Source organism: Meleagris gallopavo, chromosome 5 (assembly GCF_905368555.1).
Source record: "Meleagris gallopavo chromosome 5, MGAL_WU_HG_1.1, whole genome shotgun sequence".
NCBI lineage: Eukaryota > Metazoa > Chordata > Aves > Galliformes > Phasianidae > Meleagris > Meleagris gallopavo.
The window spans coordinates 53940171-53954982 of NC_139408.1; the positions used below are offsets into that span (position 1 = coordinate 53940171).

The 14812-nt window shown below is 40.9% G+C and overlaps 1 protein-coding gene across 1 annotated transcript in view; it reads right to left on the reverse strand.

Annotated features, from left to right (window-relative positions):
- Positions 1–14812, reverse strand: part of PRKCH (protein kinase C eta) — a 172950-nt gene that overhangs the window by 129307 nt on the left and 28831 nt on the right. The gene's annotated exons all lie outside the window — the stretch shown is intronic.

Sequence of the window (14812 nt, forward strand, 5' to 3'; positions counted from 1 at the left end):
CCATTGTGGCAAAACCTCCCTGGAGAGGCTTTGATTCCCAGGTGACAGGCAAGGCGAGTGCTTCCAAAGGATCCCCGCAGCAGTTACAACCCAGACCTCCTGGCTCCCAGCCTCACGCTTTACTGCTAATTAAATATGTCTAGCTTAATGCAGAAAATGTAGAGTTTTGTTATGCTTTTTATATTTAAAGGCAGTATATGGATTCGGCACTGTATCAAATGTCCATAAATTCAAAAATAAAATATTCCCAGCAATTGCTAAGTAACTTATTAACTAACCTGTGGTACTGGTTAGCACTGAGATTACAAAATACTCGCTATTATTTACCTTAACTTAATTTTAGGAATAAAAATCTGTCATTCTCCAAAAGCTGAGACCCTATTATCCCACACTGATTCAATTCTCTGATGTTATCACCATCAGTAGTCAACATTTTAGCAGTGAAAAGAGCTCACAGTAACTTCATTCATTTGAGCTCTCACGTTGCGGTTGCGTATGTTAGCAAACATACGTAATTCACTATTGTAGGTAAATGGGTTATAAAATTAGATCTCCTATAAGACATCATTGATTGTATGAGTCTTGATTATTATGTGTGACTCAAGGTTAACCAACTCATCTCCTCTGTGATAAAGCAGAAAAATAGTTTTTAAATACCATATGGAATCAGATTCTGAGGGATATTGCTCTTATATTGGTCTTTATAGTTATTTCTCCCTCTTCCTGTAACCCTCAAATGCATGACTAGTCACAATGTTAAGTATAGAATTATTCATCTGACTATGAATTTCAAAAGCATGGATCATAATTAACAGTGGAAATAGAAGGATAATTTTGTGGGCTGAATCACCATCTAGTATAAAATGGTCTGGCTCCACTGGCTTCATCAGAGCAATAGAAATTTATGCCAGGTGACGATCTGTCCTCATCTCTACACAGCATTTCAATCCAGTTGCTTCCTTTCTCCATTTTTAAACTACTTCAGAACATCACTGTGGGGAAGCCATCTAAAATACCTGTTTGATAATGGAATTCTCCATCAAGATGTACAATTCATTTTGAGTGAGGCACTTATCTACCTTCCTTGTTATTGCATCAAAAACATTGAAGGCTCCTGTTGATCTAAGCAAAAATGAACCCAGAAAACGTTCTGCTTGGCCAGTTATGTTGGAAACCAGGGCTATGAAAAAGTTATAAGAGTAGCTGGATATGGGATGAGTGGAATTAGCCTGGATATCAAGGAACAGTGCTCTTTCCTTGCACAACTCTGAACTTATTTCAAAGACACAGCACCGCTGCCACCACATTTCTTCTTGTGGGGGGTCAATGCAGCACACTTTCCAGACAGATTTGCATTATTCCATCAAAATCGCAACAGCTGTTTTCTTTGTGTGTGGGGGTTTTTTTGGTTTGTTTTTTTGTTTGTTTTTTTCAATCATAAAATATTTCCTTAAGAATTTTCAAGCCATATAGTAAGGGTCCAGGCATTTTTGGCTCTCAGTGAGGAAAAAATGTCAATATACCAAGATTTGGGTATTAGGTATTTCCTACCATCATTTAACTTCACAAATAGGACAAGCCCAATCACATAGCCTATATAGCTTAAATATTCTGATGGAGCAACGGTATTTTACCCATGTTTTATAACCAGGTCGGAGCATTATGAGCTGGACTGTTTGACAAGCATTGTTATTGCTTATTTTCACAAGCCTGCTCTACTACAGAGTAGTGACCACAGCCAAAATGTGAAGCCATGCAATGGCTAACCTCATGAGCATGTAGAGCCTTCCATGTCATCTTTCTTATTAACCAGCAAAGATCTCCTGGACCAGAGAAAAGCAGTAGCGTGTGTTCTGTTGTCCAGTCTTGACCACTCAGCAAAATGGTCACTGCTTAAACAAATGCCTTCAATTGAACAGGTTACCAGCATAAAGTCATTTGAAAAAAAAGATCTCTGATGAGCGGCACTGCAGATGGAGAAACTTTCCATTGGTACAGAACTAAATAAATACTCCTCTTTCAATGTCAGCAAAAGGCCTCCGCCAGCACGGCCAAGAAAAAGAAGGAAAACAGCGTGGGAGCCAGCACACAACCTTGTTTGGGGCTGCTAGAGACAGGAACGGAGTCTGATATGTTGCCATTTTCCATACACTGGCCATCACGGAAAAATAAAGTGACAGAAATAAACCTTGTGAGACTGCAGAAAGATGAACAAAATTTTCCAGACCCCCTCATGATTTTATAGTTTCAAAAACTCTTGCTACACCAACAAGCAAATTTGCTTCCAAGCCCTTTTGCTGAACTTGACGGAGATCCTATCTACAGAGCACGGCCAGACCTAAATTCTCTGAAACTCAGGAGGATACTGAGAACAGGAAGATCCTGCGAGAATCTTTTCAGTAACAGACGTTAGGAAAATACCTGGAGAATTCTCATAGTTTGCTTTGTCGTCTTTATGCTTAGAGAAGTTTATACAACTCGCAAGCTTCTGCCACTGACTTTCACTTTCAGATAATGCTAAAGATTCAAATGTGCTTTTTTCTAGAAGGGTAACTGCATGGCTCCAAAGGTGACTTGTCCTTATGTTTCTTTAACAGCTCCTATATTTGTCGAGTCCATAGCTATCTGTGACCTGTGTTTCAGGTCAGCAATGTCATGCAAATCCACCATGTCTTATTACAGCTACTGCTAGTCTGCCCATGAAAGTCAGCTTTGAGAAATCTCCCTGTTTATCTGAAGGCTGTTCCAGTATCCACAGCTCACAAGCACACTCAGTACCAAGTAACACCAAACCTGTAATGTTCTCTGAATCAAGCTGTCTAATTAATTCTAAATTAGAAAGCCAAGTGACATGAGGTCCATAATAACGAAGCATCAAATCTTAATAACCCTTTTTTCAAATGGAAGTCCCTGTGGATAGTCTCCTACTATCCAGGACAAACTAATTTTTTATAGTTTAAATTTAAGGGCAGGAAAGGCCCTATAAAAGAACTTGCTCCACGGGAGACCCTCATCACTTGACATACCCACCCAAGGGCCATCTGGCACAGGGGGTGGAAGTTACAAAAAGAATCTCTTACTAGCCCTTTTAGGGAAAGACAGACACTGACCTTGTTTTCTGGAGGAGAAGACAAGGGAATTTATCCCAGAATTAGAAGGCTGTGAGTGAAGAAAGTGTGAGAGGGGTGAGGAAACTTAAAAAAAAGCAAATATGCAAGATGTTTATTTTTTCAGAATTTTTCTCAGAAGTTGAAGTAGCTTAACACTGTTACTAATGAATAAAATTCGAAAACATTATTCATCGGGATTTTGTGTTTCAGCTACTATATGCCTTTAAGGAGATGACTTCTAAGGCTAGAGGGCATCCCATCCCTGGAGGGGTTCAGGCCAGGCTGGATGTTGCCCTGGGCAACCTGATCTACTGCCCAACCCAAGCCATTCTATGATTCGGTGACATAAAAGCTTGGAGCTCCGCAGAGTGTATTCCTGCTAGTTGGAGTGTCTCTGAGGTTCTCTGGAGGTCTCAAGTGGACAGTAAGGTCTGTATTCGCAAACAAACACGGAGAGAAGGCATCTTAGAAGCATGTCAGACAGAGAAGGACAGAGGCCATGTTAGATACAATCTGTACCAAGGGAAAATTAAGGATAGGGAAGCTTTTTGTAGTGACACTCACACAGGAACCAGTTATGTTTCCAGCTGGAGGAACTTTACTGGGGCCATGCAACATGCAAAGCTTAGTTTTTGTTAACATCTGTGTGGTCTAATTTTCTATTACTGTCAACAAGTTATTTCTAGAAGTGCCAGGTTATTTTGTCCATAAACATTGCCCCCATCACACATTTCTAATTTTAACCCTATTTGTCTCCGGTTGATTTACATTTGGCCAGAAGCAAATTACCTATTGGAAGCATTTATTGAAAATTAATTAGGTGGCTAAAATACCTCCAGCAGATTCTGTTAGCAGTGTCTGTTCCTTGTGGCTCTCCAGAATTCAGCATTTTCCAGCTTATACACCTAGCAATTAAAAAAAATCCATAAAGTAAATGATATAATTAGTTCCAGAATGGAACTTAGTCTCTTTGAAATCAGATGCTTTCTTGTAAGGCTACAGTACCATATAATAGCAAGAGGTTTACAGCGCCAGAGGATTTTTGATAAGCAAAAGAATAAGAACTTTAGCAATAGCTAGGTCACTGCATGAAGCAAAATGAGGGTGTCCTCGCTAGCTTAAATTTGTTCAGTCATACAGAGTAACCACGTAAATACCAAAGTAGGGAACAGGAAAGAAGATGAGAAGTATGAAGTGAGGTTAGAAAGAGAAATGCAGGATTAAATCTGAAGCAATCGCAGCACCCAAGAACATGGAAAATGTACACTCCTTCTCTCCAAAGAAAAGCCAGGATGTTAACATGATTTACTGCAAATAGTTCCACAACATTAAAATGAGTTTTTATTTTCTGTGTGTGCTGCTTCAAAGAACAACTCTGTGGGCTCATAAAAATGCAGAGAACAAATAGGGGCCTCTAAGACCAATTTATATGCCATGCCCACTGTGCACTGAGACACATATAATCTGTAAAATGTCAGCTTCAAAGTTCCACAGAGATTGGTGTTAACCCTGACCCCCGACCTTGCCGACTCTAGCTGGGCCCTCATGCTCTCTTAACCAGCTGTTTTAGATAAATGTGCTCCATTTTTAAAGAGATTGTCTCAGAGTTTTACGTGAATAGTAGTAATATTATTAACTCTCGCTGAAAAAACCACCTTAACCGAGAGTCTTTACAGATGGGCCAATCAAAGTCTTACCCCATGCAGAGAGTGGTGGGTTAATAAATATGTCATTGGACTGAAAATATTTAAACAACACTGGGAGAAAAGAGCAAGGCATACGACAAAAGGAAAGCATATTAGTACTGTTTCCTGTCAAAATACACAGAGGAAGCACTTTACTTTGACCATTTTCCTCATAAAGAGACACGGTAGGCCAAAACAAACAAAGCTAAGGAATCTGGTTTATCCCACTGTTGGATGCTGAGGACTATCAACTTAAATGAAGTAAGGCTGAGAAACCCAATCCAGGTTCTCCTCAAGAAGACTGTTAATTGAAAGTAACAGCAAAGGTGGTACACACCAACTGTGGCCCTGTCTATCAATACTTCCATCTCATAAGGCCTTGTGTATGTTTTTCATATTTCACTTTATGTATCTGTCCAAAGTTGGGTGGGAGATTAGCCGCTCATGGTCTGTCCAAAGTCCAAAATTATAAGGTAGCCTGCTGGTTTGGCAAACTGTTGACAAAGTCTAAATCATCCTTTTGGAAGGAAAATGTTGAAGTTCAAGGGCAGACAGTATATTGTAGACAACAAAGAAACAGCTGGTGTCCACTCATAATAAATAAAAATAAGTTGGGGTCAGAAATACAAATCAACTGGCTCTCCGTTCACTGGGCATGAGCCAAAGATAACTGGAGTCAAAGGGACAGCTCAGAATGATTTCACGAAGCTTTGACTCAAACCCATTGCAAATGGTGTGAGAATATATCCACAGATTTCCATGGCCTTCAGCTTTCTTCAGCCTTTCTTCAGCATTCATTTTTTGCTACTGCTGTGCGCCAAAACTTTCTGAATAGATGAAAAAATAGAACGCAACTCTTTAAAAGCCACAACAAACACAAATATGCCGAGTGGAGTTTATAAAGATGAAAGCAAGATTTGGAAATATTCGTGGAATCATATAATCATATTCTTGTTCTTCAATAAGTAAAAAGATTTTAATTCAAAGTACTTTTAAATTATTGCTGCCAAATTGTTTTTGTGCTATATAATGTCAAAGACAATGCAAACCAATCTTCTCACTGTGTTTCCAAACTCCCATTCCAGCCCTTCTGTGTTAGCAGACAACCATAATGCTAAGAAATCAAATACATGACTGTCAGAACATACCAAGTTACAGATGAAAGCTCATCTTTTCTCTTCAGTACCTCAATTCTCGATAAAGAAAATCTCCCTATTGTGCCCAGTTGTTTGGTTGTTGCAGTAATACAAATAAGAACCCTATTCACTTACATAAACAGTACCAGCCTGCAAAAGTAACTCAGGTGTAAGTATCAAAATGCCATTGACAAGAAAGCTAAGTCTTAAGCAGAATAAGCTTCATCCAAGCCTTAGCATATCTAAACATTTGCTTTCTGAGCTATATGTCCCTTGAGGTTTGAAACTGTCCAAATTCTTTGACGATGCCAATAAGTGAAGCTTAAAAGTTCCTTCCCTCATTATTGGATTCATGTTTTCTAAACAGAGTAGAACCTCCTGCTAGAAAATGCAACCCACAGGCAAGAGGAGTTGGCAGAGACACAATAGATGAAAACTTTAAATGAATGAAAAGAGAAACAAAGAGAGGCTGCAACAAATATAAAAAAAAAAAAAAACATATAAACAAATACAAACAATAAATATAGCAAATACAAATAAAACAGAGGAAACACTGGAATGTCTGATGGAAGGACATACCCAAATCCTTTACTGAGGACTGACCTATAGCTGCTTTGCTTTCATCAGTCTTCTTTGATACATACACGTGCTCCCTAGAAAATGTTTGTTTTTGAAATTTAAAATGAGTTCAAATTACAGGCAAAGCAAGTTTGTGAAGGTAAACATTTTGTTTTTCAAAACCCCAAAATAGGTTGATAGTTTTGAGGTCTGTAAACTTTTAGAGGTTTGCCCTTCCCCACTTAAAATGTTATCTTCCTGTTCCCACTTGCAGCAACAGAAATTCTATTGACTAACAAAGAAGCAAAAAAGGACATGGACACATGAATCGACCTAAATAAGAAACATGTTTCTCAACACTTGTTTATAGTAAAAATTCAATTATAGTTCCTCGGCATGTCTGAATGGTATAACAAAGCCCTTGGGAAGTGGTAGATTGTGTTGACTTCCATTATAGCTCTTTCTAGGAATAAGAAACTATTCAACCTCCAAGCTGATCCTTTTCTTTTTTTTAACCATGTCCCATTTCTACTAGAACTGTAAGCCTATCCTTGTCTGCTTCTCCTTGGGAGGCTACGTGGAAGCCCAACAGGAAAAACACTGTGGGGCAGAAGTAACCCTCCTTCTTTGTAAAGCCCCATTGGATGCACAAGTCTAACCTATTTCTTTCCACACCACCCGTACTCCGCACATCCAACCCAAAGCTCTGCCCTTCTCCCTGTCTTGCCCTTGTTGCTCATATCAAAGATCTGAGACACATCATGATAAGCATCACCATGAAACATCTTCCGGTGCCCCACTCACAAACCCAGAGCCTCAGCACCCTCTCCTTGAGGTTACCACACTCAAAGGCAATCATGAGTGCAGCTTCTCCAACACTGAGCACATGCACAAGGAGAAACATTTACAGATCCCACATGGCACTGAACATCAAGAAGAGTGATGTGTGAAAATGTGTTTCTGTTATATCTAGTATTGAGGGGGAACATTCCTCAGAGATGTACTAACCTTCAGGTTTTTTTCCTGCCCAATTTGAGCCTCTCATCTGCCTGGAGATTTTCCTTCTTTAATGCGCTATCGGATATTCTGAGGTAGGTCTTTTTCAGTCTCTCATTTGTACAAAATAATTAAGTGCTTATTGGAGCAACTGCTGTTCCCAGAGTGACTGTGCTAACCACCGAGCTAGAATAAATCACCCTCTGACCTTTCATGCATCTGAGCACTTAGAAAAATTACTCCGCGAGACATTATAGAGCTGCAGTTTTCAACAGTTTTCAATTAACAAGCCCCCTAAAATTTTTACAGAAGAGGTATGGATCTTTGTATAGAGAATTTAAACCAACTGACAACGGGCTTGCTTCTGTTGGTTGTTTTTCATGGACCTCTTGAAAGTATTCTACAGACTCCCAGGGGCACAGAGACCACAGGTAGAAAAATACTGTTGTAAAAGGAAAAAGCACAGGTTTAATAACACTGGCTTATTCTCCTGAGGCCTTAAGACTGCTGCCCTCATAACGCATGTTCTGCAAGCCTTGGCTCTGAGAAGATGGAATATGAGACACAATCTAGATGTTCACCTGCCAAGTGAGGAAAATCCTTTCCCAATGAGACAGAAGTATTGGCACAGGAGGTCACTAAAGCCGAGTGTTTGCTATTGTGGTGATGTGGGTTCGAAAAGACAGATGTGTGTGAAACAAGATCCTCTGTTCCATAAGTTCCCAGCGTACTGTAAGAAAGTCAGATGGGAACTCTGGCCGTTTTGAATTGCAAAAGATGTGGCTTTCTCCCCAGCTCCCTCCCTACAATCAAAAAGGAAGGGAAAGAGACATATCCTTACCTGATATTGATGGGAAGCACATTTCAACTGATCTGGAGGAATTTCTGATCTATAGCCTGTGGTAACAGTGTCACAGCTGCAAATACCTGGTTGTTAGAATCACCGTAAGATGCTCGTGTCTAGTCAGTGCTTGGTGAACACGGTGAACAAAAATGCATTACCCAAATCAACAGATTGCAGACATACTCACATCTTATTTCTCTAAGGAGCTAGAGTGAATTTTCCAGTTAGACGTCTGTTTTATAATCACTTATGCTCCCTTCAGCCACTGGAGACAGTGAAGCACTTCCAGTTCTAGTCCATCTGAAGTGTTTTGGAGGTCTGCAATAAGATAAATCACACCCCATGTGCCTCTCTCTCAATGGGCTATAAAGAAATGTGCAGTATTAACACAGTATGAAGGACTGCACTGTAGGCATTTCCATATGGACGAATGAAACCCACTCCTCATGTTTAACTAGTGCTGGTTCAAATTTTCTGGTGGAATAGCAAAAAGGCAACGTCCTCAACAAAGAAAACATCAATTGCTGTAATCAACTTTGCAGACACTTCTTTTATTTTCCTATTGGGAGCCTGGGATATTTATTCTTGCTCAATATTCATTTCTGCACACACGTGAGTTGACAAAATAGGGGCTGCAGGCCAAGTACCTCAAAGCCCTGTAGGTTGTGATGCATAGCTGGGCTGTGTTTCTTGTGATGGACTGTGGTGGTTTGGCAGCTGTGAGAGAGAGATCCAGCTACTACTTACTTATCTGGAGCTGGAACAAACTCCTGTAATCTGCACTTGTGTATGAAGAGGATTGGGATGAAAATGCTGGAAGCCAGATGGCTGTGGAGCAGAGAGTGAGTTGATTCAAAAAGAAAGCCTTTTGGAAGCAAGAAGGGAGCTGATGCAGCTCAAAAGCTCAGCAACTGCGGCACAGCCTAAACAAAATCCTGCTTCAAATCAATTGTTTCAGTACTTTGCCTTGGTCCAAAAAGTACGGATGTTTTGATCGGCTCCAATGTATTTTTGCTGAGCACAAACTACAGAAGAATAAGTAAAGTCATAATTAAATTGTCAGTAAAAGGCCAAAATGGGAATATAAGGAATAACATAGGTATTTCTGGACTGTGCATTGCTGTGTTTTTCTGCTGCATTGGTTATGGTAGGTGTTTGCCAGTTGGCATGGAGCAGAACAGCAGTGGTCCCTTGTCAGATGACTACCAGCCATGACACCACTGGTCAAGTTTCTTGATATGCAGCTTGCCCAACTTTCATCAGTTATACTGTCTATGGAAGGGGAAATGTGTGCTCATAGTTTGTCACTTTTTTTCTACCTGAAGTAAAATAGTTATTTCCCATGTAATGCTGCAGGGTTAGGAGAATGAAAGCAGCAAGCTGATGGCCATAACATGGAGGTAATGTGAAGTATAAGCAATTGGTTCTTTGGGGGAGAGAACTCGTTCTCCTCTTATGGGTTTGTGTAGTTTCAACAATGATGGAAATAAGGGGAATAACAGATTGTAACAGGGGATAGTGAACAACAAATGACAGAAGGAACTTAGATAAGATGCAAATCCTGAAACTCAGCAGAGATCTAGAAACATGACATCCAAACAAGACTTAGGGTATCTGCTGCCAGTTGTGGCTCTGGAAAATGACTAGTAGAAATGGAATTCAAGGTTAAAAGTCCCTTGTAAATGAAACAGGAACCAAGGCTGTGTTTCTCAATGCCAAAGAGCAAGAACACATGAAAAAACCAAGAACATTCCAGCACTTAAAACCACATCCCTAAAGCTCAATTTCACCAATAACCTCTTTTTTTCCCTCAGTCTTCAAAGTCTAAAAAGTGACGTAAAAAAGACTTTTAGGCCATAAGGAATCATTGTGATAATGAAATGATATCTCCAGCATAATAGCATAATGCAAGCACAGAACTTCTCCCTGACTCCCTCATACCCAGAACAATGACCTGCAATTCATCTAGATCCCAGATGTACTGTCAGCAATGCTATCTTGCCATTTTTAAAAATTGGAAGGACACATAAAGTTTGTGCTGTTAAATGCTCATAAAAACAACAGCTTTTCCACAGAACAGTACCCACTGAGCTTAAGGAATTCAAGCAATGGATGTTTGAACAGCATCCTCAAGCAACAATTTTGGTACGATTGTCTCCTCAACACTACTACATTTTTGCCATGATTTCTCTGATGCTATTTTGTATGTAGTGATTTGAACTTTTTGTTACATTTTCTATCCAGTCGTATATTTAAGAGCTTGACAGCATAGCAAAACCTCCTTTCCCTGTCAGCCTACCCAGAGAAAAGCAGAACAGCATAGAGTTGAGTGCTGCATTTCTCAGTGGCCAGCCCATGGTCACCCAGCTGCACGTGTGTGTGTATGTGTGCATCAGCCTGTGCTATTCACTCCCTCTCCCTCTTAAAACTGTCTGATAACTTCAAGCAAATTTGACAGCAGGGCTGAGGACTCAAACACACCGAGTTCCTACTTCTTACACACATGTTGGAAAAGGGGAGAGATCCAAGTTAGAAACATCTTAGAGGAAAAAGAACCACAGTGTGATCTCACCTCTCATCAGCCACCAGAGAACACACACATGCAATCACTTCAGAGACACTGGTGTTATTAGACACCAGAGAATCCACACTGAAGAGGCACAGGAAGCCTGACTTCACAAGTTCCACTGCTCACTGAGCAACTTGTGAGATTTACTAGGTTTTATTCCACTGATTTGGGGTCTCAAAAGAATCTGCAGTGCTGACTGTACAAGAACAACTCACTCTGGCACTGGCAAGTAATTAGAGGGAAAAGAACCAGAGCAGCCATTAAAACAGTCAAGGCAACTTTTTGATCCAAGACTCTAAAGGTGGGAGAAAAAAAAAAAAAAAAGAAAGAAAGAAAAAAAGGCTTAAACTAAAAATCAGTGTATTCAAGGAGAAACACTTCCCAAACTGACCCACAAACCCTGTCCCCATCTCAAGCTTGGTTCTGGGAGGCTTACAAAAGTGTTAACACCCTCTGTGTTAAGACAGGGGAGGTTTAGGTTAGATATTAGGAGGAAGTTTTTCAGCCAGAGGGTGGTGAGGCACTGGAACAGGTTGCCCAAGGAGGCTGTGGATGCCTCATCCCTGGAGGCATTCAAGGCCAGGCTGGATGTGGCTCTGGGCAGCCTGGGCTGCTGGTTGGTGACCCTGCACATAGCAGGGGGTTGGAACTGGATGAGCATTGTGGGCCTTTTCAACCCAGGCCATTCTATCATTCTATGATTCTGTGGCATCAGGCTGAGTTTCCCCATCGTTTGAATATCTAAATTCAGAGCGAAGTGTCGCCTGCCTTAGGGACAGAGAATCACTTTGCAAGGAGTTTTTCACCATGAATAAAACCAGCAGCAAGAGTTTTACAACCATGTCATGCATCACCTGGAGGAAAGGTTGGAGCTCAAACAGAACTCTCCTCTGCCCTGTTCTGTAAACAGTGAGTTCAGCTCAAGAAAAACGAGGAGAGGAAAGCCTTTCTCCAAACGAAGGATGAATGCTTGCTTTTTCATGCCACTGCTACAGACCAGTTTCATTCAGTCTGCTTTTCCTTAGACTTTTTTCACTTTGTCCTGCAGAGGTCGGTCTTGCCTGCAACTCTTGACGAAATACAAATCCTCTTGCTCTGCAAACATAGGTCTATTGGTTTATCCCACCCTCCCAAAACTCACCAGGGATCGGGAGAATCAGAATTTAGGAAGGTGCTTTTTTTCCCTTCAGAGGAGCTTTGTATGTGTTTATTTGTATGACAGCAACACGCTGTTTTCATGAGAATTTATGTTCCAAGAAAAAAAAAAAAAAAGTGATCATGACCTTCCTAAAATATATCACTTATCCCAGGAAAAGCAAAGATCAAATGATTTATCTTATATCCCTAAAGACTCCATTAATTGGAGGGTAAACAGTTCACATCTGATGAGTTTTGATATAAATAGGCTGATATAAATAGGCTGAATCAAACCTGTGTATTGCTTTTTAAGCCCAGTACTTGCAGTACTGAAGCTTTCTGGATACGAGACAGGCAATAGAGCAAGCTGCTAATGCAACCAGCTTTTCTTCCCTTGTCATGAACATGCATTCTCCATATTTGGATGCAGCCCTGCTCCTGAAGCTCTATCGGAATACAGTCTCAGAGACTACAGCATGCTTGAAGTCCCTCTCTTACTCTGCAGTTCTCAGATGTAGGAATGCAGACATCTTTTCCTGACATTGCAACCCATTGCAAAAATCATCTGTCATCTTTCAGTAGGGAGGAGAAAAAAAAAAAAAAATCACCTTACTTCCAAAGTAATGAAGCACCACAGCTTTGCTTATTTACCCTAAACAATATTTGACTTAGCAAGTGCTAAAAGCTCCATGCCTCTGCCCTGTTAGGGGGTTTCCTTATCTCCTCTAAGCCCCTGAAACATGAGCTGGGTGGCAGCTCTTTGCTAAGTTGGTTTCGACAGCAATTTCACTAACATTTTCCAAACCAGTTCAACTTTCCCACCATCTCAGGATCGACCCCCAGCTAGAAGTATTTAGAGTGGCAGCTGCTTCCTGAGACATTTGGCCTCCTGCATGCATTCCTTTGGGACCAGGAGAAGGACTCGAAGGAAGCCAGAGGTAGTTCACTTCTCAGCATTTTGTGGTCAGCCTCCTTTCCTCATCTGCAGCCCAGTCAGTAGGGTTAGCCAGATTAGAAGGAAAGACAAAACCGTGTTAGCTTAAGTAACCTGGAAAGAAGCAGGGGCTCAGAGCAGAGACAGATCTTCAGTTTGCACTTGCATGAGGGCCAATTAAGACAGGGCTCTCGGTAAGACTAAAAGCAAACAGGACTAAAAGAGTGGAAATAAGCCCCAAACGCTGGCAGACAGAGGACAACGTCTGTGCTTTTTAGTAGGAAGATTAAGAATTCATGAGTAGGAATTATGGCCAAAGTTCACCTGCGGAAACGAAGGGTTTGCCTAGAAGGCCACAAGGCCCTTTATTTAGACATTATCCTGCCTTGTACATTCCTGTCTATTGCTTCATATTGTCATGTGCTGCTTTGGATGAGCAGCTAGTAGCAGCTGGCCCACTTTAACTGACAGCTTGAGAATACCTCCAAACCAAGCAGTATAAATCTGTGCTACTGTAGATGTGGATGTAGCTGACTCCTACCTATGCCTCCTATTAACAGGCAAGATTTCCTTGCAACGTCTCAATACTTTCCAGGTGAAATCGCTGAATCCTTACTGGGGGTCACATACAGGATGGATCGTGGAGAGGTGGATATTTGTCCACAGTGCTTACGTCTCATTATTCTTATCTGGCAAATGTATTCTCTCACCTTTATTTGTCGCCTTTCCTTCTCTTGCGCTTGTAAATGCTCCCCACGAGTTGAAAATATTTCTGAAGTGACTAGTCAAATACATAAAACAGATGCATGATTGCATCTCGGGATGCATTAATTCTGCCTGTGTGCGAGCAAGAGAATAAATGTGTGGGTAGATAGGGGAATACACAGGACTAAGCACAGCAGCTGATTTTTAAATCTCTAGATCTTGATCACTGCTTCTTTGTGTCTGTCCCTCCTTCCCTTCTTATTTAAGGCAGGAAAGGAACAAGGGGGTTTTAAGAGGTAATCCCACATCACGCATCACATATTAATTTAAATGAAACTACCTAAAGATAATGCCAAAATGTATCCCACACTTTTAATTTCCGTTTTTACGCTATTTGAAGTGTAACTTAGAAACAGCCGAATCTGCAGGAATCTTCCTCTAAACTGGTAAGGCAAGGAGCCAGCTCTGTAGGCTTCTTTCCGATGTGTTCTTGTAACCTTCACTATCAGCACACAGTATAAATACTTAGTGGGATCTGTAGGTGTAAATTAGGCTACCAAATGCACCGTGGCGGATATTCACATGCAGAGATGCAGGTTTCCTCCATGTATTTTGAACAACTGCTCTTTGTCTGAGAGTTTGACAACCTGGCTCTATATCTCAAGTGTCAGGGCTATGGCGAGTTTTATGGCTAGGCTCAGATCTTCTCAATTACATCTATCATCCCGCACTGAGAGAGGCATTGCGCTTTGGAGAAAGTAAGCAACACTTGGGTAATTAAATCCTCACCCCTGAAAAATACGCATTCTGTTTCCACATCCTCCACAGGCAGTTTTTCATGGTAGAAATGTTAACATTGCAACCAACAAAGCTGCAATTAGTGGAAAAAGTATGGCTGAGGAAGGCGATGCTGCACAATGATGTGACCATCTAGGAACTTGGAAGATTTGGATCACTGAACCTAATTTGGGGTACCATTACCGAACCTATTATCATTTTTTTTCCATTAAAAAAAATTAAAGCTATGTGCCCAGGTCAACAGCCACTGGCCACTTCCATTAAGTGTGGACATCATCTGCTTTGTTACCTTCCATGGAACAAGCGTTAAAACAAACAACAGCTTGTGTGTACAGTATTG